The following is a 24,690-nucleotide window of genomic DNA, read 5'->3' as shown; positions in this document are numbered from 1 at the left end:
GAGATACAAGAATTGAACAGCTGCATGAAGATTTATAACTGCCCTACATCTACGATGTGATACTGAAACTAATAAGAGCCTTCTGGAAACGAATCCACTCATCTTTACCACAATGTTTTTTAAGATGGTGGGAGCCTCAAGTCACCACATAAAACTTACAAAATATCTCGTGCAACCTAACTTGCTGGACCTGACAAAAACTATGCACTGCATATACCAATGGACGCAAAAGTTGCGTCCCAAACAATTCATACATGTAATTAACGAGTCCTTCATACTTCCGATAAGACGCAAGAACTTTGTACCTGTAAAATTGTAACTCTGATACTGTTAAGATAAACCTTCACTTTCACGCATACACATACACATACTCCTGTAAATTCACAAACGTCCTCTTTAACGAACAATTGGCAAACCACGCCAAAACGTGGCTGTATCACTTCGCGTTAATACGAGATTATTCGTAGTTGACCTATACCAAGACAACTATACAGTCATTTAATAGAACTATTTGCTTCTCAAAACTACTTTAAATATCACAGTGTTTGGTCCCATTTTAAAGTTATTGAATTCCATTCGAATTTTCTGATTTGTTTTATTCGTCTTATTTCTTCCAAATTAAGTTACTGTTTAGTAACACCAAATATTAGACAATACGTAGGAAAGAATGTATCATTGGTGTACAAAGCAACCAATAGTAGTTTTGAAGATAAATCGATGTGAGGATGGATCAACAACTAAAACACAACGATTCATGTAGAAGAAAGTGCAAGTGGAACAGAGAAAAAATATAGAGTACATATACAAAGTAAAGGCTCAATTAAAGTTATTTTTCAATATAGTCGCAAATAGTTCTAGAGCCAGTAACACTTCTGTTTGCAAGTCATTACAGGCAGGAAATTCTCGTTGAATTGGTTAATTAGATGGTAAAGAAGAATGAAAATCTTGGGTGGACACTCCTCGTCCCCCCACTTTTTCAGGAATGACGTCATTCAAAATGGCTACCTGATAACCCCGATATGGATTAAAGTATCAATATGTAGAGACTTAAGAAATGAAGTTAATCTACCAGACTTCTATGTCTCCTAGTCCAGTGAAAAAAAAAAAAAAACATTATCAATGTTTAAGGTGCATTGGAATCGAAAATTACCACCAATTTGGAAAATTGTATGCAGAATGGCATACATTGCGTGTCGAGTATGATGAGACTATAGTAACAATATTGATATCCAAAGATGTGTTTTCCATGTCCATAAATTCAATAAACACAGGATAAGAATAGAATTTTCTCGCTGCCACTACTTGCATGCCGAAGTGTTACTTTCCAATTACATATAAGTAAACAAAAATGACAGTCGTGTTTTCTAGCAATAATATTTTTTCAGAAACAAGATATACTTCTATTATTCACTCATCATAGGGATTTCTGCAGTCTTTTCTTTGCCTCTACACTTCGACATTTGCAATGCAAACAACACGAAATTCCAGATTTCACCCCCAGACACCGAGACATGGCGCATTTTAAACATGTGTATGCACCAGCCAAGTCGTTTGGAAATGGAACCATGCATTTGGATGGCATAAGAACACCATCAATAACTTCAAAACCATATTTTTCAGGGTCAAGGTTTCCGTGCCCTTCCTGTGTACGGTGAATTTGTAAATATGTATGAAATAAAACACGAAAAATATGTTCCTTAGCACAGGTACTTGTCTCAGGCAAATCTTTAGCAGAAACATTTTTACCATGAATGTATTTCCAGAGTCTAAATTCATCTAATGTTTTACAAGATGTTCCTTCTTTCAGTAACTACACAGAATATTCTTCAGCTGAGTTCATGATAATATCCAATTGTATCATATATAGTGATGTACCAAAACATTTGAAAACATTAACTGGGTTGCAGTTCATAGCAACTTTTTTGTGTCAAACTTACTAGTGGAACTTGCTACTGAGAGAGCAAGAAGTACAGGCAGTACAAAGCATATATAAGTTCCGAGTGTTTCTGCTAATATATGAATCTGCATTAACCTTGTTAATTCACTGACATCAGTTCGTAATTATACTTCCTTAAATCGAATTCTGTTTAGTTTATTCCAGTTAAAGAAGGATAAGATCATAATATCAGTATCAGAAGAAACATACGATCTTTTGATACCCCTGATTTGCAGAATGTTCAGCATAAACATTTATCTGAAAATCAGCTTCTTCAATGCAAGACAGTCTACACTTGGAATTATTGTCTGCAAACCATTTTCCACATCTGTACAGTTAACGAAAATTTCATTGTTCATTCCTGAAAAGTCATGTATCGGAGTATTGCCTGACTAATGGATTTACTTTTACAATTATCGATATTAAGTTGTTGAAGAAGTAACTTTTTTAAAGCTGATGGCCAGAATTTATCTATTTGTACTGGTAAGTTATCATCTGAGGTCATTTTTACAAAATCAATAACAGTACTCTTTTTGCCTAAGAATATGTTCAGTCTTTAGGAGAAATTTCAAAGCAGCTGCCAAACACATGGTCGACCATTGCAACTAGCAATGAAATAGATAATGTGTATGTAGCATAAGCAATAGTTACATTTCCAAATCTTTCTTAAAAAACTCTTTTGTTATCACCGTCCTCAAACAGTTCGTTACATCAATGATAAAGCAAGTGTTGTCATCGGGTTGGCAAATAACATCTTTGACATCTTCGTTTAGCACTGATTCCAATTCCTGCATCAATAAGCTTTTCTTTTACAAGAAGTGCAGGTTCATCAAAAAGTGTACAAGAATCAGAAATTTCATACTGAAATAGCTATTCAAAACCATACTCTCGAGGTTGAGTTATTTCAATGATCTTGTTTGTTGCAGCTTTTGACTTGATGTTGGTACATTTTTTTTTTCTTCACTGTTAGTAATCATATTCTATTTTCAACGAAATGCTGCAAATTTTATGAGGGGTATAATATGCCAGATGCAAGCAGTATTCTCAACATAACGTTTTAACCTGTATACTACTTCATTATATACCTGCATTATATACTTCATCACCTTTGAAGTAAATACTGAAAATTTGATCCTTGGCATCATCAGCCACCACAACTTGAGTGACTAAATTATGAAGTGAAGTACTATCATTACCAAAGTCTAAGGTGTTGATCGGGGGTCCGTGGTGGCCATGGCTTGACAGAACTCCAACCTATCCACCGCTGGGGAAGTGTTGTGTGCAGAAACTCACAAACAATGTCGGCGTAGTGTGGAGGAGCGCCGTCTTGTTGAAAGATGACACCTTCTGAAAATTGTGGCATTGCATACAATTGCAACAGGTCAAGGTAGTTGTTTGCCGTCACAGTCTGCTCCGGAAAGAAAAATAAACCTATCGCTTTACCATGCATCAGGCCACAATACACGCTCACTTTAGGTGTGTTAAGTTCATACTCAACGTAGTCACCAGGATTTTCAGCTGCCCGTATTCGGACGCTATGATGATGAACATATCCACAGACATGGAATGACGCTTCGTCGCTAAATACGATCTTCTGAAGAAAATCGTTCATCATTTTCGATTTCATGAAGCAAATCTATAGTAAACGAGAATCGTTTGAGTCTATACGCCGGTTTGAAAGCATTCAACAGTGTTTCCTCCAGACAAGTTTTTTGGGGGACACTGCCCTCCGGGTGCTCTGAGAGTGCCCCCGGAGGAGACCAAATTAATAGTTTATAATATAATAATATATAGAATAGTACCGTGTGAAAATAATATGTGGCCCTCAGAATACTAACTGTGCCTCCCAGGGAACATTTTTCCTGAAAAACACTGGCGTTCAATGGGTGCATTTTGTAACTCGAAAAACGTAGATGTTTCTTTAACACATTATGAACAGTAGTCTTGCTTTGGTGTAATTGTCAAGCACACGCAAACATAGAATTTTTAGAGCTCCAGCTTCTACAGACTCGTCACTTACCGATGGCCTACCAGAACGGGTTTGTCCAACATACAATGTCCTTCTACTGCTTATCCCAATGAGTAATGTTATTCCTATGTGGTGACGCTTCGTTGCATATGCGACGATATTCACATTACACTTTGGTCATGGATTCGAATTTAGCAAGCCACAGAACACATTGAACTTTCCTCTGTACCCTCCACGTCTCGATTAACGTTTGCGTAGGCTGCTACGCAGTTTGTGGTGTTACGTTATCGCCTGGTTCAGACACACTTGCATATCACACTACAGAAATTTGGATAGTATTCCTTTTATTTGGTGAAGGTTTCGCATTTCTATCTTCTTTTGTTTCTTTACTGTGACCAGTCAAAATACACCATGACTTTACGGACACACTGTATTAATCTATATATATACTATACTCATACTACTCAACATATGTAGGGTCCCGGGTTCGATCCCAGCCCCCGCCAAGTGAACTTTGTGGTGAACAAACACCGCGTGCGTGGGTTTTCTCGGGGTTCTCCTCTTTCCTCCCACTTTCTTCATTCCACCTTTTCATTCATTACTCATCATCACCGTCTCCTTTAGCCTAACCGGCATAACCGTGGGACGTAAAACTCAAAGATTTCATTTCATTTTTTTCAACATATGTACGTGAATCCCAAGTCATGGCAGGAAGCAAATTCTGGTAGATTTGCTTCATTTCTAGATCTCTAGAACGTTTTATTTTTATATTTTAATGCATATCAGGATTATCAGCTACCCATTTTGAATGACGTCATTCCTGAAAAAGTGTGGGAGCGAGGAGTGTCCTCCCAAGATTTTCCTTTTTCTTTACCATCCAATTAACCAATTCAACAATAATTTCCTCCCTGTAATGACTTGCATACAGAAGTATTACTGGCTGCTGGACTAAAAGTCTTTAAATATATTTCTTCCATTGTGGTACAAGTTTCGAAATATCGTGTTTACAGGAGTCCGCCCTTTGAAAGCGTAGACATCTGCGCACATCTGATTTGATAACGAATTGAAGAATTGATCGGCCTAGAATTTGTTCATAGGGCCAGAAACATGATAGTCTGAACTCTGACGGTGCAGACGAGGACTGTACAACACGTGCTCGAGCGTCTTCCATTTAAACTTCTCGAGATTCATACAAACAGAATCAACCGAAGAGTACTTGAAAACTGAAGGAAAACTACTTTGAAGTTCACAAAGTATTTGCTAGTTGCTGGATCAGCGTAAGAAACTGTACCTCTAGCTGTAGAAGCTTGAACTACTGTGCAAAGATAGCACGTGTTACGGTCGTCTATTAATGAACAGCTGAGACGTGAACTTTGTTGACAACATAGCAAAACTAGAATAAAAAGGGCAGGGAAATAACTTGCTTGTATGGGGAAGGATGTAATGGATTGGAATATTATTTCCAAGTGATGCAAATTCTCTGAACTTACGGATTTTGTCATGTGCCAGGCAACCACCAACGTAACAGAATTAACGACCATTGAAGAGGCAATTCGTAATGTCTAGCAAATCCATCTTCGGACATTGTCGAGCGTATTCAATATTTTATATAGTAAAGTGAATGATGTGGTGAATCCTAAACTAAATATCGGAAACTGAGTGTTCGGTGGATGTAAGGAATCTCACAGACACCCATACAAGACAAAAAATGATCACTTATCTGGATCTGACACGGTAGGCTGAATAAAGCCATGCTTTTCTGCAAGATTCCATTCCTGGTGACGAGTCCTGGGTATACCATTACACGCCTGAAACAAAGTGGACATCCATATAATAAAAACATACTGAATTCCCAGCAAAGAAGAAATTCAAAGTGTCTCAATCTCCGAAAAACGTGCTAGTGATTGTATTCGGAATATAAAGGGTGTTGTACGATCACATCTTGTAAGACATAAGGTTATCATGAAAAGAACGCTGCATGTTATGAAACAATATTAACAAAATTGCATCGTGTATTTCATAACACATGTCCTCATATTAATGCACATGTAATCATGTCGTATTATAAACCTCTTTCATGACACTTCATGCTCTATGTTACTGCTACTGTTCGTATGAAACTCGTGAAGATTAATCATAAGGTATTCAAGAATATATCGTGCAGTCCTAATCTACACTTTCAGGTTATCATCCCTTTGGGCTCGATGAAGAAATTCTTGACCGGTGAACATTTCAATTCCAGTGACATGGTCAAATCAGCTGACCGCAAGTCTATATACTTCCAAAAGACAGACTTTTATGAACAGCACAGTTTGAAACTTGAGCCACAATGAGAGAAATGTATTTAGACACTTAGCACCTATATTGAAAAGTGATTTCAATATAAACTTTACTTTCAATTTATTCTTGTTCTCTTACATATTGCACTTCATCTACACAAATTGTTGTGCGTTTGGTCCTGATCCCCAATTGTATCAATTTATTTCGAACCGAACAACCTGCGGTGGTTGCATTGTAAGCCAAACAACGACGTATTCTTTGCAACATATTGTCCAGTAGTAGTTGTCGCCCTAAAAGAAACCCAAAGTTTGGAAGAATTATGGAAAATATAGCAAACCTGAAAATTCGAATGTAATCGAACGGTGTGAAATTGTAAGTAGGGATAGGACATAAAAAAGAGTATTATCGAATGACCCTACAACGTTGCATTCCGTTATGAATGAGGTTGCCTGGTATGAATGAGGGAAACTCAGGAAAATCCTCACTCAGGATGACTGGGCTATAAAAAAGCTGTTACACTTTCTCGACCGAGTTTTTCCACCAGGAATCGAACCCGTGACTGATGAGTCACACACAAATTGAGGCAAGTCCATACTAGAAATAACTTTCTATTCTATTAAGAAACTACGGAAGATTTCCAAACCATGGAGACCGAGGATTGAAAGCGAAGGTGTTCATCACTAGCTTCTGATTTTAGTAAAGGGATGAAACTAGATGAATCCTATTCTTCAGCCACTAGGGATACTTTTCTATCAATTTGAATAGACAATATGAGTCATTATTATTTGCAGCGAAAATGGTGAATTTGTGTTAATAGCTAGTGAAATTACTTCTGTTTTTTTTTTTACCATCTTAGGTGTGAACATTACTACTCCTTTAAAGTTAGTGTAAGATGTTAACGTCAAATTCTCAGTGCGAAAACATCAATTTCTACGAACTTAAAATTAATTATTTGCGTTATTCGCAGATAGAAAGTGAGTATAAATATATATATTCCTAGTGTTTCAGTGAATCCTCCTCTTTCAGCAATGTTTACTTTCCACGCCACTTACTTTCCACGACACTTTAACACTACCGTATATCACTGTAGTATGATACGATTGTAATTGTCTTTTGCCAAGCGGTTCCGCTTCCACTATCTAACAAATATTCTAGAATTGGTGAAAACGGCTTTCATTTGGTAAAGCACCATGATTTCAAAACGATTACCCATATCGGAGTCATAATTGTGTCTATGTGCCATTTGTGGTTTTATAAGTGGATGACAATACTCAACAAATCCCATGAACCTTCATCTGTATTCGTTAGACTTTTCCAATATTCTACAAAGGTGTTGCAATAAGACAGGGGGTATAATATTTCTATTAGTTGCGATATGATGTTGATATTTTAAGTGAACATACTTTAGTCTTTTAGCTTCAAAACGGTAACGACTGTCGTTTTCTATTGTTCACCGGTAAATCACAATAGACACTGAAATAGGCGTCAGGATCCGGGAACGGTTGGTAGTGGAATTCTAGTTCAAACCCGGCGATGAACCAGCCACCTCAATTCACAGGAAGTTGCTTCCGATTAATGGGATCATACATTGGACTACGCCAGTATCCAACGTTGCTTTCAACCGTTTTAAATGTGGTAATTTCACTCTTTTGGACAAACCAAGATGTGGTAGGTAATGAAGTGTAGTAATCGATGTGATGGAGACTACTTGGAACATAGCTCCACAATTAATAACAAGCTTTATTATTTGTCGCTCGATAAGGTACTCTCCAGACCGGGAGACTGGGAGAACAAGGCCAGGTAATCTAATTGAATCATGACAATGCCAAGCTTCACATAGACATGATGACACAGCAGTACGGGAAATTGTCATTAAGTTTTCCCATAGTCCACACGTTCCTCCTTCGGATTTGTTCCTGTTTGGTGGTCTGAAGCGTCACCTGTAACGAAAACATTCGACAGTGACAAAGACCTAATTTCTTGTCTGAAACTATGATTAAATGTCAGTCACATGAATTATACCAACGTGCATTCAAGTCATGCAAAGAACATTAGAATAGATGCATCACAGCGGATGCAGGTGACATTGAGTCACACTGCCTTGTAGAGAAAAGATCAAAGTATGTTCACCTAGATTGTTGTTACCATTTCGCAACTATTATAAATATTATAAAACTTATTGAACGCACTTTGTATATAGGAACAGTACTCACAACTGCATGCCTGATTCACCACTGAAATCAGAATACAAGAAACGACAAATGATATATCAGAAAACAAATATCAGTAAAATAAGCCTAAAAGTGTCAGAAAGGTGCATTTAATAATATCCCCCCTCTCTCTAAAGATGTACTTCTTGGTTAGGTTAAGTTAAGATTTAGATTTCTGGGGTTTCGGCATCTATGGCCATTTAGCCAGTCATGTATGAGGGATAACATCCTCGCCGAATACACTACCGGGGGAAAGGGAAGGAAGCGGCATGGGACCTATAAGTTAGGTACCACACCCGCATTTGGCTGGTGAGAATAAGGAAAACTCAGCGAAACTTCATTCAGGATGGCTGACCTGAAAAAGCTTTTTACACGTTTTCGACCGAGTGTCTGAGGCGAAATTGAAATGTATACTCATGTCCAAAATTATAGTCGCATGTCTATAAATATGTTATTGTAGGAATATAATTTGATAACGAATTCGCCCAGTATTTCTTATAATGTTAGTATGTGTATGATCGGCAAAGACATGTCTCTGGCAAATTTCATGTCAAAAGAGCAGTAAACAAGAACAATAAAACGAAAATTAAACTTTCTGGTCCATTTAGCAACATTTTGTTTCACTCGCTCTAATTTTCGTATTTATAATTCTTTTTCTATGAAATTTACCACAAATACATATTTCCCGATTATACATATAGTATCAGTATTAAAAGTACCTTGCAAAATCATTATCAAATTATATTCTTACAAAAAGACAATTATAGATATGCGACAATCATTTTGGACATGAGTGTACTTCTTGACTCTTACGGATAATTTCCAGCAAGTGGCAACATCAATTCTTATTATTTTTTTCTTCGTTTAGGAAAAAAAAATGGAAACTGGGTGAAGCCTCCAAAACTCGCCTGAACCATTCGACTCACTTTCAAAGCATCGTTCGTGCAATCTGTTCATTCTTTCTCTTCCTTTACCAGCCAAATACTTTTGTCGTTCTGTCTTTCTTTCACACACACGACTTTATGTCTCCCTGCTAGGCCAGTCCACAACACCTTTCTCAAACCACTTTTTTCATGAGAAAGATGAGCAAGAGCATAGAAAGAAGACAACAAATACGGGAACGAACACGGAATAAGAAGAAGAATCAAGAAAGCAGTGAAAGAAGAAAATAATAATAATAAAAAAGAAGAGAAACGAAAAAAGTGAGAAAGTATAAAAGAAAGCGAAAGAAAGCAAGCGTTGACATAATAAACGAATGCAAAATAAGATTTTTTTCTTACATGGATTATGGAAGAAATAACGGTAAAAGGTGACGGATGGAAACGAACGAGGGAGGAGGAAAGAATAAAATGGAAAAAAAGGAAGAGTGAGATAAATTCTAACGAAAAAAAAAGTTTTTGAATCGGAGACTAAGAAAGGCACTCAAAATGTCAAATCCGTAAAAGACAACTTTATCAGAGATGCACGGATGTCATTCCTCAAATCTTCAATAAATATTCCTTTATGCGTTTCTTTTGTTTATTTGTTCACTCTTGCTGTTCCAGTGATATTCTCACTGTTGGTATTTATTCTGTTCTTCAAAAAAGGATGACTAAAACAATCTTTCTAAAATATCAGATATGAAACAATTCGTCAAAAATTGTTTAGTGCATTAAATTCTCTCGACAAGCCTGCCATTTTCTTTCTCTCTGTCTTCTATGGTATAGCAAGTTAATGTGTCCTGAAGCTCAATGAGATGTGTTGCAAAATGTTTAGAATTAAATATATATATATATATATATATATATATATATATATATATATATATATATATATATATATATATATATATATATATATATATATAACTTCCATCCACATTTCAAAAAAGTTTAGACTTTATGTGATAGATTTTATTTGTAGCATGAAGTCTTTGAAAATAGATTGAAATTAATTTTCAAGGAGTGTTATAATCTTATTCTATTATGATTTATGTTATGATCATAATTTATATTTTTTAAAAGTGCAATCCCATTCCCATCTGAAGATGGGTGAGCCGCAGAATGTTATGCCTTCTCTGGGGCCATGAGTATTCGCTTATTTGTAGTTCATTTTGAGATGGGTAACAATATATATTTATTTATTGATGTGTTTGGCTGGGTACAATGCAAAATTACAAAATACAAAAATAGAAATTAATACAAAATACAGTAAACAAAAAATGCATCTTATAACAAACAATGAAGTGCTAAAATGCTGGAAAGGTAAGAGTCCTAAGAAGAAATTAATGAGGATGGTGATCTGGGACGATTTTCAGGTTTGAAATGTACGTAGGTATGTAGCGTGTGTACTATGTTGGTAAGATTTAAATTCATCAGAAGTTGAATTAATTCTTTAATAGTTGGGATGATGTTTTTTAGAGAATAAGTTATCATATTGGGACATCTTCAGTGTTGAAGCTGCGATATCACGTGATACTGTAGACTCAGGTCTTGAAGTGGGTGTAGACTTGATGTCTTGAAGTGGTGCTGAATGTGAGATTGTACTTGTTGCTGTTGTTTTCCTTTTTGCTTGTAGAATTTGTTGTGGACATCCTGAATAATTGGCCCTTGCAATTGACACATTTCACTGACGTGTCTCTGGTCTTCTTTCCGAAATGGTACGTCCAACGAAAACCGGCATATTTCGTCGACAGCGTCAGAAAGTGTTGTATCTAAAAAAAATTGAGATTTGAGATATTTTACTATGTAATTGCATACACTGACTTCTACAATTTCACAAAACGAGACATCTGTAGTATGCGTTGTTTTGACAGTAGTGATGAAGTCACTGTGTTGTATCTCAAGATGAAGCATATAAACCATTTTCACAAACAGTAGTATCTTGAGTTACGACAGTTTGTGAGCAACAAATCTTTCGCAACTGGAAAGATACGTCTATATTCAAAGCAATTTGTTTATATATACAAGGTGGCCCAAAAGTAGGTATACTGTCCCGTACTTTAAACTCATTGCTTTTTATATAATTTCTTATTGTTATCCATCAGGTAGACATAGTTTCTTTATTATTTGTTCTTAATGTCTTTTTACTTATATGTTAAGCTTGGAACAGCAGAAGCAAATAAACTTATAAACTTGAATGTAATATTTGATCAACGCAGGGGTGTATACCTACTTTTGGGCCATATATATATATATATATATTTACACGGCATGGGGGACGTTCTCAGGTTGCGGATCGAGGAGAAGGGCTTAGATATAGAGGTTAGCTGTGAAGATACTGAATAAGCAGTTGCTGACAGACAAGGAGTGGCCCTCAGCTTGGGGGTTTGGGTGAAGTTAACAACGTCAGTCTGTAAAAAAAAGACACTTGTTCAGAAACATTCACAGAAGCCTCGGACAAGGACTGATAAGTTGGCACGACCTCAGCAAAAGATAATGGACATGAGATTTGGAATATGGAATATTAGAAGTCTTTACAGGGCGCGCGCGTTAAAATCCGTAACGAACGAGTTAGAGAAATACAGGATATACCTAGTAGAAGTTCAGGTTGGTTGCTATGATGCAGTATGCGGTGCAAACACGTAAGAACATCAGAGAAATTTCTCTCTGGTTCTTTGAATCTCGGCATGGACAAAATGAGGGAGATCAGTCCACAGTGCTATAAGCACACCTGTACCTTCGCAACTTGAACTGATTGTTAAACTGGCAAGGAAAAGAACCTATATACCGTTCATTGTGTTGACAGAAGCGATTTACTAGACTAGATCTCTGTCCCAATGTCTTCGTATTCTGGCAGTTAGACATGACGAAAATGGAGATCCAATCATTTTTTGTGAAAGTGCACAAAGACTCTCCAAACTGCATTCAAAGCCACTTGGAGGACACTTACAGAACTATTCCCCTTAAAAGAACGCAGATTGAATCCACCAAATAGAAGTTCCTACTTTGCAGGATTTTCAAAAATTATCACCAGAGAAGTATGAGGACTCGTTATTATTGTGTTCGGGCCCAACTCCAATCATTCGAAACCCTGAACATGTTTAATTTTACAGAAACGTACCACATAAGCCATCCTTGTCAAGTGAGGTATCAAAACAAGCAATTTGCAATTACTTTGCAAGATTTTATATTCTGGCAATGACAACTTGATAGCATTGTTTTATGGTATGGTTAGTAAGCTCTTAATGTTGTGCTTCTTGTGTGTTCTCAGAAATTTTGCTTTACCCTCAAGAATCTCAGGAAGCGTTTGTTAAATTATTTTGTGTAATAAACACGAAGTTTTTCAATAAAAGTGCAATATATTTCGATTGTTCATCTATTAATTTAGTTCTCAGTATAAAAAATATGCGTCGTATCTTTTAGAAAAGAGGATTATCATAGTCACAAACTGTCGTATCTTTTTTCCCGCCAAATTTTCCACAAGGTTTTACAGACAAATTTCATAAAACTTTCTACACTGATTTCGTATGATTTGAGTTATAACTTGGTAAATTTTCACTCTTTTCGGTAAAACAGATTTTGCGTTATGGCTGTTCTAAGTTGTGTAAAAATCTAGAAATCGCTCTCCTGAAAAGTTTAGAAAACTGAGACACGACAGTTTGTGACACTGTCGACGATTTAACACACTGAGGTAGAGCTTCGCAAGTTGCTTGCGAATTACCAAATCTTTGGCATTTGAAGCATTGCAAGTAATGTTTCTTTTGTAATGGTTCTATGGGAAAATTCATGTATAGCAATAAGCTTATTTTAAGATTATGTTGGCCTGTAGAGCCTTCTTCAATGTAATCAAGAATAGAGGGATGGAGACTTTCCCTTTCCCACTTTCATGATTCTGGGTTCGCATTTATGAAACGAAAAATATTGGGTAATCTTTCTCCTTGATTGTTGTTGTGATATCTTCAATGGTGGTATCAACTGGAAGGTAGCGAGTAACTCGTTTAAAGTGTCACAAGGGACCATTCCAATTTAGTGAATTTAATTGCTGAAAACGACTGCCAGCACTCGATTCAGCACCATAAGAAATCGAAGAAAAGAGGGTGTTTATTGGCAGACCGTATACAGGATGGGAGATAAATGAAAGCAAGGTGCGAAAATAGAACGCAGAAATTGTCTACAAAAGCTATATTAATTTTGAATTGCGTAGGGGAATTTAGGTCAAATGTTGGATATGAGGAATACATGTAGAGTTCCACTGAAAAGGCGTAATGTGAACAGTGTTTTAGCTGCCAATTGTATGTAATCTGGTTTTAAGAAGAGCCACCAGTGTTGCGACTTGCATGTTTTGTTGGACGGGGTCATTAATATACCAGAACCCTGAATAGCACAGATGTCTATGCAAGGTACAACACCAGCTTTCATCCGGTAAAACTACTTCTCATTCCGTTACACGCTGCAAACGTTCTTCTTGGTGTTCCAGGATTCGATGTTATCTCTTTCTACCCTTCGTGTATAATTAATTGTTAAAAATAATTTAGTTGTTAAAAATGAGTTAAACTTGTTCTATTGTTCAATAATAAATGATTGCACAAAGGTGAAAAGCTATTTCTAACAGTGAAAACACTTAGTTTTTAATTTAAAAAAGTTATTAATGGATCACTGCTTCTCTTCGGTAATGTCCCACTTTTGAGAAGTCGTTGCAAATCGACTTGATTTTAATTTTGATTCGATTTTGAGTTTAACGTCCCTTTCAGCAATGAAGCTATATAAGACATGGGTCTACAGCTTAACGTGATATTCGAACCATATGAGTTCCTGCCGGGAATAGAACCCGAACTCCCACACGAAAGGTGGGTGCAGTAACCGCTTAGCCACGAGTGAGCTCACATGCAAATCGAGTATATTGTTGAAACAATAATTCGTCACTATTATATTAAGAGGTTTTATTACTACTTTTATTTCGAGTAGGCCTGAGAGTACAGAGTAGTGATATCAACCTTCTCCGCTCGAGCCCTGAGACACCGAAACACCTTGAGTTCCAGCTCAGCTCGGCTCGGTTCAACTGAGCCAACAGCTCGAGCCGACACGATTGGAATAAAGCCATTGGCTTTATTCGGCTACCCTAAGGTAAGCCAATCGGCTCGAGCCGGCTCGGTTGCAATATACTCGATTGGAGTGAGCTGTTGGCTCGACTTTCTTCTCGGTTCGGCTCGGTGATGACTGGGCTGTGAGCCGAGCCGTTGACAACACTAGTACAGAGACCGAATAGTCGTGAGCCGGGAATCGGTAGTGTACTGTATATTGTTTTACAAATAGGTATGAAAACCAAGTAGGTATATGGTATAATAGATTAGAATAATAATAACGAAGATTGAAACCCTATAAATAATGTTGGAGCCTGGTATCTCTACAACCATGCATGTTCTACAGACTTTTAGGAGTGAAATGATTTCCAAAGGTTTAAGAAACAATTGTGTTCTATATAATTTTAAGAAGCAATTACATTTTGTAGAATTAATAAAAACCGAATTATGTATCATAGAGTTTGAAGAACCAATTATGTTTTATATGCTTCCTGGAAACAAACTGTATTTTATAGAATTTTAGGGATCAATTATGTTTAATAGAGTCATAAGAACCAATTATATACTCCCAGGATTTTCTTACATTTATAGTATTTTAAGAATAAATTACATATTTTATAGAATGTAATGAAATAATGCTCATTTTAATTTTAACAACCCATTATATTGTATAGAATTTTGATACGTTCAGAATGGTGCCTTTACTACAGAAACATTAGTGGATATAAAAGAATAAAAGTTATCTTAGAGTTACTTTTCTGGGGAGAATGTATTTGGTATTTCTGTGTTAAAGAGGAAGATGTTAATTTTAGTGTAATAAAAGATAAGTTTGAGATACTAAAGTTGAGTTGAATTGATTTTGAGTTTAACGTCCTTTTTAAGCAGCGAGGCTATATGAAACGGGACAAACTGATTAACATGGAATTCGAACCACATGAGCTCCCGCCGGGAATCAAACCCGAGTCTCCCACGCCAAAGGCGCGTACGCTAACCGCTAAGCCACAAAGGAACTTGATATTAAAGTTGAGTTCATGAAATAACTGAAAGTATTTATACGTTCTAACACTGACAGAAAATTGAAGCCGTGACTTCCATAATCACATAAGTTCACTTGAAGAGATATTGAGATAATAAAAAAAACTGAATATTTGCTGAAAATGTGAACTTGGAAATCAGACTTTTTACATATTTACACTATGCTGAAGAAAAACTATCACTAAGTATTAAAAAAATATTTTTATGTTCACATTTCCAACAAATATTCAGTTTTTAATTGAGTTTCTCCATATTTCTTCAGCTGGTCTTGTGTGCGGCTTCAATTGTCGAAGTAATGTTTCTTTAGCTTCTTGTTAGCAGAATTATCGAATTTTCTCCAACAGTCAACATAGATTGCTATTCAAGAGTTCCTGAGAAAATTTTCAGAAGTAAAAGTTAAAAAATACTTACTAAATTCAGACTCGTAGATTGTAACCTTAATACGCAGAATATTTGTGACTTTGAAACCCTAATATCATATATCCTAGATTCATACTTAATTCTACATCAAGTTCACTTAACCTAGCACTCAAAACATCATCACGCTTACTCAACCTTACGCTCACAATATCACTTTGATATGACACTTACTCGACCTCGCACACGAAACATTACAACATCACTCTTATTCAATCTCACACTCAAGACATCCATTCGATTTACGCATTTCTTCTGATGTTGAAGTCAACTGATTGTGTTTCGAACTCGTAAGGCTCTACCTCATGCATTTAGACATCTTTAGTACTGACTCCAACATCTTCTGTAGTTACGTTTTCTGCAACCAGTAGTTGGGTCTCATCAGTGGCTCCGAATTATGTATAATTCTTGGGGGCATTCAGGGTTGTCAGATGTCATCTTACAAGATGTCAATGAGGATTTTAATCCAAAAGTACAATATGTAGGATCAAACAAACTTGAGTCTACTTGCATCCTCGGCCTCTTGGGATCAGTGCCCATGGGCATGGCATGGTATATGGCTCGACTCAATTGCATTTTACCTTTTACCTGGATATATTCGGAAGTAATATGATTAGTTGTTGCTCCAAGCCTTGGGACAGCTGTACACTATAGGTTGATATTGTATTTAATAAAAAAAAAGACTCTAGTTGTTTACGTTTTCTACCAGCCACACCAAAATCCAAACCGTATTGTTTATGCAGTCATTCAAGAACTTAGTTATACACCATAATCCGGCAGATAGCGACACATGTTAGTGTCAAAATGGCAATTCATAGCGCACGTAGCGGCATCTATTAACATGATTTCACTCTTAAAAATTAGTAGATTATTATAAGAAATTGTCATTGTGACCCTTGACTCTCTGCAACCGGAATTACACATTTCTTAAGCAAGGTTGTATAATATTCCAGGATAGTATGACGCACGTATTTGTCTAGGATTCAAAACGACTATTGAAATGCTATACAAATTTCACTTGAGCTTCGGTAGCCAATGACACATTTCCAGGAATGGGAAGGAGAGATTTTAAGAGAGTAATAAGTTTAAAAGTTCCATTCGGCATAATCAATTTTCTGTAAGTGACCACATCACCGTTCTCCGGTATATGGTATTTTCTTAGATGTAAATTTGGCAATGTATATAGCAGAAAAGCGTTTCGTTTCTCTGTGCAGAATAAACATATTTGGAACTAACTTATCTTCGGATCTGCGAAAACAAAACAAAGACGTAGAAAATGAAAGGTATGGCTTTTTTGAATGCATAATTTGCCAAAGCCCTGTAAGAAAGTAATCTTCGTGTAATTCTAAACTATAATATTGACTCTATTGTTAGAAGAATAAAAAGCAATAGAAAGAAATGAAAGTAAACATGTCCCATTATGGCCTTAGTAAATAGTAAAAGTTCCTATTCTTTGATATCTTTCTAATTGTATTTTTTAGACTAATTTGAATATAAGTAACGTTGCAAAATATCTATATTAGGTACGGTATGGGACCCAAAAATAATTTGAATCGTACTCCTGTGCATCGTGTACTTGTAGTATGAGGTTTTGAAGCTAAAGCGCTGTGGGAGGACTCTCCTGAGTCAGTATGCCAATTGATGTCAACCGACGAGTGTGGTTTGTCTGCCAGTTCTCTGTGTGCCTCTGTAGTGCATCGTCACGAAGAAATGACAGATTCTCACGAATTATGTTCAGCTGTGAAGTTTTATTTTCCACTCGGGAAGATCACAGTAGAAACTGTTGTGCTGACGCAAACAGCTTGCAAGGAATATGCTCTCAGTAAAACGCAAGTGTATGAACGGTTTGCTCGGTTTAAAAGGGAAAAAAGGTCATCATTGAAGAGCAGGCATATAAGAGGCCGATCTTGTAATATGTTTGCAATATTGAATTGAACGTCTGGAAAAGTGCATTAGTACTAATGAAGAATACTTTGAGAGTAATTAAAGTTGTTTTTAAAACAAAGTTGTATTCAAATAGTAAAGTTCATGCTTTTTCTCAGGAATTTTCATTTACTTTTGGATCTATTCTCGTATATATGATTTGTAGTGCAATATATTTAATGAATTTCTTCCTATGATCAATAATACAAAGACGTATATCCAAACTATGAAGTGACCTCTTGGACCAGCGCCGCAACTTAGATTTTCTTCTGGGGGCCGCATTAATAAGCGAATTTGGCCCCCCTAGAAAAAGTTTTTCTAATTCTTGGGCCCTCTCTTTCGATCTTTCGCTTACTCTTTATGGCACCCCGAGCCTGTGGGCCCTCCCGCACAAAAAGGTCTGCGGGGCCCTTAGTTACGCCCATGGGCCCGTTCCATAAATGACAAATTAATTAAATTAAACATATTGACAGATCTCAAAGCCATACGAATAAATATTATTTATAGGGTCCTTAATAGTAGACATTTTTTACTGAAATGGGCCCACGATTCATTTTTGTTTTATTTGCCTTTTGTGTGCTGTTTTGTTTATGTAGTGGAGTGAACCTGTTTAATGCTTCATTTATAATTTCATGTTCGTATCGTATACGGAGTAAGAAAATTTTGTCTTAAATTGGGCCCCCTCGAACGGCAGTTAGCTTCCATTGGGGGACAGTTGCCCTTCCTGTCCTTCAGCAAGTTACGGTCCTGCCATGGACGGATAAGTTTATAAAAATAATACTATTGTCTTCAGCGCTCTCAAATATAAGAAGTACAACGAGAAATGCATCCAAGAGTTGACACACTCTATTAGTGGTATGATCTTGTGTAAGATAAATGTTCTTTCAGAGGACCCGTTACATTTTAGAATTTGAATATCAATACTCTTTTACCTTACATTAGCAAATCGTAGGTAAAGCTGGTTTAGCATTTACAATATATCTTATCTCAAGATAAAGGTAAACTAATGTCCTAGTGGAATAACTAGCCGGATAAATAAGAATCAAGAAACTGATAACGACACGAGAAAAGGATTTACTTTTTAGAATGTCCTAGCACCTACACAAGGATCTCGCATTAGTTCTCTGAGTACACAAGAGCTACACAAAGGAAATTCTAGTAACGGGAGGAATTTTGTACTGTCTTGTTGTAAGCTAAAGTTATTTTGGTGACTGGGAAGAAGCGGCAAAGAACAACCGCTATTTTTTCCGCTTTAAAATCGGAGAAGCACAAAAAAAAAAAAAAATAAAAAAAATAAAGAAAAATAAAATTGATAGAAAGCGACCGAAAAAGACTTATTGATTTTGATAGAATAGCCAGAAGATTGGACAAGATTACCAAAGACAGACAGAGTAAAAAAAAAAAATGAAAATGGAAAGAAACAAAAGAAAATCACCAGTAAAGGAAAGTTAAAGAGGAAAAAAATGAAAGCGGTGCTGGCTGGAAAGTTAAGAGGTATGTTGGAAGTCTCTCTCGTTCTCAAGCTTTTTTCTTTTTCTTTCTTTTTTTTTTTTGAAGATTTAATTCCCACGCGTGTTTTTCCTTCATCATTTTGTTCCTTTTCCCTCTCTCTCTCTCTCTTCTTCTTCTTCTTCTTCTTTCATTTTTTCTTGTGGCCGAAGAGAATAAGTGAAAGAAACGAAAACAGAGGGGGAAAAAGTGGAAGAAATCAATTCGCTCCGTTAATTAAGATGGGTTGAACGAAAACAAAGATGTTGAGATGTACGATCGTTGCTCAGTTTCCATCCTCTTTACCCCCCCCCCCTCCACCGCTCCTTCATTTGGTGCCTCCTCAATTTTTTTTTCTCTCTCTCTCTCTCTCTCTCACCGATTGATGTGTAGCTCTTTGATCTGCACAAGAAAATAAGGAAGGAAAAAAAAAACACAACGAAAACTTAAGAACATTACTATCAATTCCCTTTTCTTCCTACCTCCTACCATAGACCACTTTTTTCCCTACGATGTTGTGGCAGGTGGGTGTGGGGGAAGGTGGGGGAAAAGAACACTGGGAAAGGATTCTGAGAATGTCAAGAACTTAACTGTTATCTTCTTCACAGACACATTAAGTGATTACGAAACTTCTTTTTTTTATTTTTTTTTTGTTAATAAAAATAGAAAGATTAACACACAATCACGCACACACTGCTTGACGAAAACATGAAGAGTTTTTGCTGAGGCAGTCACAGAAGGAAATTGTAGGAAAAGCGACAGGTGTGTGTATTTTAAAAAAAAAAATCTCTTTCTTCGTTTCTAAACAAATATATGCCATCAGGAAACAAGTAGTTAAAATTGTCTTTATGTATTCTTTGATCAATTACCCAATGGGTTCTACATTTCAGTATATATATTTTTCTCGTAAGATTGTCTTACAATTTGAACATAATCCGCCTTATGCTGAGTCGTTTTGACGAATGATTAGCACCATACTAAAGGCTTCACTACAGCAGGAAACTTATGTTAGTCGAACTCTTTAGTATGGTACTAATCACTCGTCAAATCGACTCTGCATAAGGCCCAATATGTTTACTACGCCGAATCAAGTCTTGACAGGCAAAATCTTGCCCACTCCAATCAACGAAAACAGACACATTTAACCCGTAACAACACACGCCCGTTTCCGAGACTGCTCAAGGTACCACTCACTAACTTTTTTCTTTTCTCCTGTTGTAAAATTATATTGCACTACCACCTAATCATTCCTGGTGCTGCTGCCGTTGCAACCTCACTATAGTGTGCTTGTAGCTCTTTATAGGGGTCACACGATTAATTGTCCATTCTGGCTTGCCGTCTGAGCGACGGGCGTGTGTTGTAACGTAATGCATGTTGTCCCTGGTCCTTTGCTTGCTGTGAGCTTAAACGGTCCATCTTTTCGGAATGTTGTTACCCAGTGGTTGGAGGAAGAAGAAGGAAGTGATGAAGATTTGACAGTTTATGAAACTTTGCTTTAGAATCGGACCATGATGCAAATACTATGATCGGAGCATGAGTGTTTTGTTAAGATTTGTCGCCATTGTACAAAGTAAAAAGTAAAACAAGCAAAACAACTTTGTGTTTTGTTTTAAGAATATTAATTAATCGTGATCACAATGAAAATGGAAAAGATATTGGTCTTTGGTACAGTTTATAATAACTCAAACATTGAAATTCATAGCAGAGTTTAATTTTCCATTAAGAGCATGAGTTCGTAGACACCCTATATTTTTTCTTAAAATGTTTACATTTTAATAAGTTTCTATATTTTTCATAAAAAGGATCATTTGAATGTTTTTCATGTGGATCTTGTTTCTGTGGACTATAGTAAAAATTTTCTTTCAATAGTAATATACTACTATCAAAATAGGCAAAAGTTTTCGTCAATGTATTTTGTATTTGTAATAGTCATCATGTAACGAATTTCGTAACGGCTATTTGCATTAATTTTGTTAAGTAAACATTGACAGAGAATAAAAATGCACATTTTTCATTGTTCAGTACTATCATCGGTTAATAATGACTGTAAATTCCAGAGGGAGTCTGACAGACGGGCCTGTGTTGTTATGTCAAAAATTCTGGCGTGTGTTGTTGTTACGGGTTAACTACGCTGAATTAAAATCCGGTCGGAAAAATAAAGGATTAAGCACAGTCAAAAATCAACACTTTTAGCTAAATCAAATCAGGATTTGATAGACAAAATGAATACTTAGTGTAATGAACTAAAATTATTATGTTTTGCTACGTTTGTATCAAGTCTTAAAGAAACTTAAGCAAACTCTGATCAAAGAAATAAACACGTCCATCTACGTCGAATCAATCCTTGATCCCGTTTGATCAAGCTGCAATCAAATAAGAGTAAACTTTTAGTTGTATCTAGTCAAATCTTGATAAATATGAAAAGAGAGACACAGTACGCCATTAAACGAAACGTTGCCATTTAAACGCTAACAGCTATTGTTAGTAAGACTATTATTCATGGCTTTGAATTGATTATTTTAACAAAACAGACACTGACCAAAGCTTAACCCTTTCACAGAGGAAGTCGACTTTTGTCGACAGAACCAAATTTCCTTAACATGCGAATGTCGACTATAGTCGACGTGTTAAAATTTGTTTGTCCGTATCTTGGCTTTGTCGAGAGTAGTCGCCAAAGCTGTACCGTTCATTTTTGTTTGTGTTCTATTGTTTTCGATAAACAATAGAAATCACACAGAAAACCTTTGGCGACTACAATCGACAAACCCAAGATACAGACAAATTTTAACACGTCGACTATAATCGACATTCGCAGGTTAGTGAAATTTTGTTCCGTCGCCTTCCACAGTGAAAGGGTTAAAACCCACTTTATTTTACATTGTAATTTGTAACTGATGTAGCATATCCGAAACAGATACAAATTATAATGTAAAATAAAGTGGGTTTTAAGCTTTGGTCAGTGTCTCTTTTGTTAAAAGCTATTGTTAGAAATATTTTCCTTGAATTATGTTACTAATTATTATATTTTAGAAAAAAGTGGTGTTGTATCTCTAGATTTCAAAGATGAATAAATACCCGATGTCTATAATTAATTCATTCATAAAAATTATAATTATTTATAAGTAATAATTTTAGCTGTTCCGAATCGTATCTTGGGGACACGTTGGCTCAGTGGCCCAGTCAATTAAGATTTTGGTGAACAACATCGTGTCTGTGGGTTTTCTCAGGGTCCTCCCACTTTCTCATTCCACCAATTCATCCATCATCATTCCCTTTCTTTAATCATTGTCTCCCTTAGCCTAAAAGGTAGAATCGTAGGACTTTAAACTGGAAGATTTCCAAATCAAATCTTGAAAAAGATATTATTCAATACTTACTGTAATACGGTGAAACAAAATAAGTTACGTTGAATCAAGTTTCGACTAAGAAATTTGCGTCACTTTTTAGAAAGGTAATATTTTTTTAGTTACACCGTATAACAAACAGTATCAAAATACCGTAACAGAGCTACTGTCTACCAAATATGTAAATTACACTATTAATTTCTTCCAGATATTTTTTATACGCCCGGGTTCGATTCCCGGTGGTAGCTCATTCGGTTCGGATTCCACGTTAATCAGTAGGTCCTCGCTGCTGAATGGGACATTAAACTCAAATTCAACTCAACTCTTTTTTTTTATATACGGCAGAAATTTGGGTGTGCAGTTTATGACAAAGTAATTGTTGGTAATATGACAAAGCAATTTTTTGTACCACATAGAAGTTCTTCAAACAATTATTATAGTATTAAACACACTGGTGTGCAAATCATAAGGGTGAAACACATAAAATAACGTAAACTATTGCGTAATCAATGGAAACGAATGAAAACCTGGCAGCATATATTGCTAGAGATTACCCATACAAGCACAGGGTGTTTGACGTCGCAAAAGGTGACCGTTGTGTCGAATGGGTCTGCTTCCCTAACATGAGAAAAGTTGAGTGATATGGTGCAGACAGTGTGTTTGTTAAGGTGTATTGCGGCCGTGTTTCTCGCAACAACATGGCCCGGAGAGGACATTTGGGAAAATTCACACAGGGAAGAATGTCCGCAAATGAAAAGAAGAACTGTGACGAGTATGGCCAAGAAGTTTAGTATTGCCAACAACTTTGTTTCATGTGAATGGGAAACATTCCAAACCACAAGTAATGCTGTGCAAAGGAGAGGAACTGCTTGACTACGATCAATTATAGGAAAGAAAGTCTGCTAAATTGTGAAACAGGCAAGAAGAAACCGACGTCAAATAGCGGGTACAATTGGAAACGCATCTAAGTGAACTGCAAGTTGAACAATCTCACTCTTCACAGTGACACATCGACTGTATGAGTGCTTTTCCCGACAGACGTTACGTTGTATTTCTCGACGGCACCGTTTGAGGTGTTGACAGAACCATCAAGACTGGACTGAGAAGGAGTAGAGTTTCATGAGAGAAGATTCAATCTGAGTAGAGATACTGGATGTTCTGTATTTCGCGAGAGGTGGCAACATATAGTGAACTCAGGTGTATTGTCGAATATGGTCACTTTGGTGGTCTAATGTTGTTGTGTAGAAAGGCATATTGTTGGATGGGGATACTGACTTCCTAATTTTTGAACGCGGTATTCTCACTAGTCAACGTTGTTTCACGCTTTATTTCCTTCTTCACGTGCGTTTTTTAGAGGTGCAGTCCGTCTTAACTTGGTCTTTATGGCTGATCAAACATACCGCGTCGAATATACCAGATGATAAAGCTCTTTGAACGAGAGGATATTTGGCGAATGGATTGGCCTGCGCTTCCACCGACTTGAGTACTATTTGAGATGCTATGGGAAGATATTTCGCAGCATATTTGGATGCATAAAGAGCATCCAGCAGTTGACAACAGCACTACGACAACAACCCATTACCAGCTTTGTGACCAGGATGGGAGAACGTTACAGAGCGTGCAGCAATGTCCGTGGTGAGCACACATCGCTGTAAAATCCATTTCCTTCCATCTGAAATATCAGGAAGCATCATGAACCACTGTTCTTTCAGTATAAATAATTGCCTCTCTATAAAAGTGTCATTTTTGTTCTTCTTAACGTCTGCTTTTTCTGTTGTATTATATTGTAGCACTATTTTCTACATATGGTTCAAGTTTCATCAATCTATTTCATTTGGGAGTAACGCAGTTCTTAAGTTTTATACTTCAGCATAATATTTTATATTATACATATTAAATGAGCCATCACTCAAAGTTACTTATTGCTTCTGCTACTGATATTTTTTTTTAAATGCGAAAAAGTAATAAGAAGATAATAGAAAATAGTAGGTGTATTTATGTGTGAACTATTTACTTTGATAGAAGATATAACGATTTTACTATTAACAATTAACATATTTTTGAAGACAAGGGAGGAACTTAAACAG

The sequence above is a fragment of the Thermobia domestica genome, chromosome 11, assembly GCF_964235325.1.
Source record: "Thermobia domestica chromosome 11, izTheDome1.hap1.1, whole genome shotgun sequence".
Classification (NCBI taxonomy): domain Eukaryota; kingdom Metazoa; phylum Arthropoda; class Insecta; order Zygentoma; family Lepismatidae; genus Thermobia; species Thermobia domestica.
Note: the sequence above shows the minus strand (reverse complement) of the source record.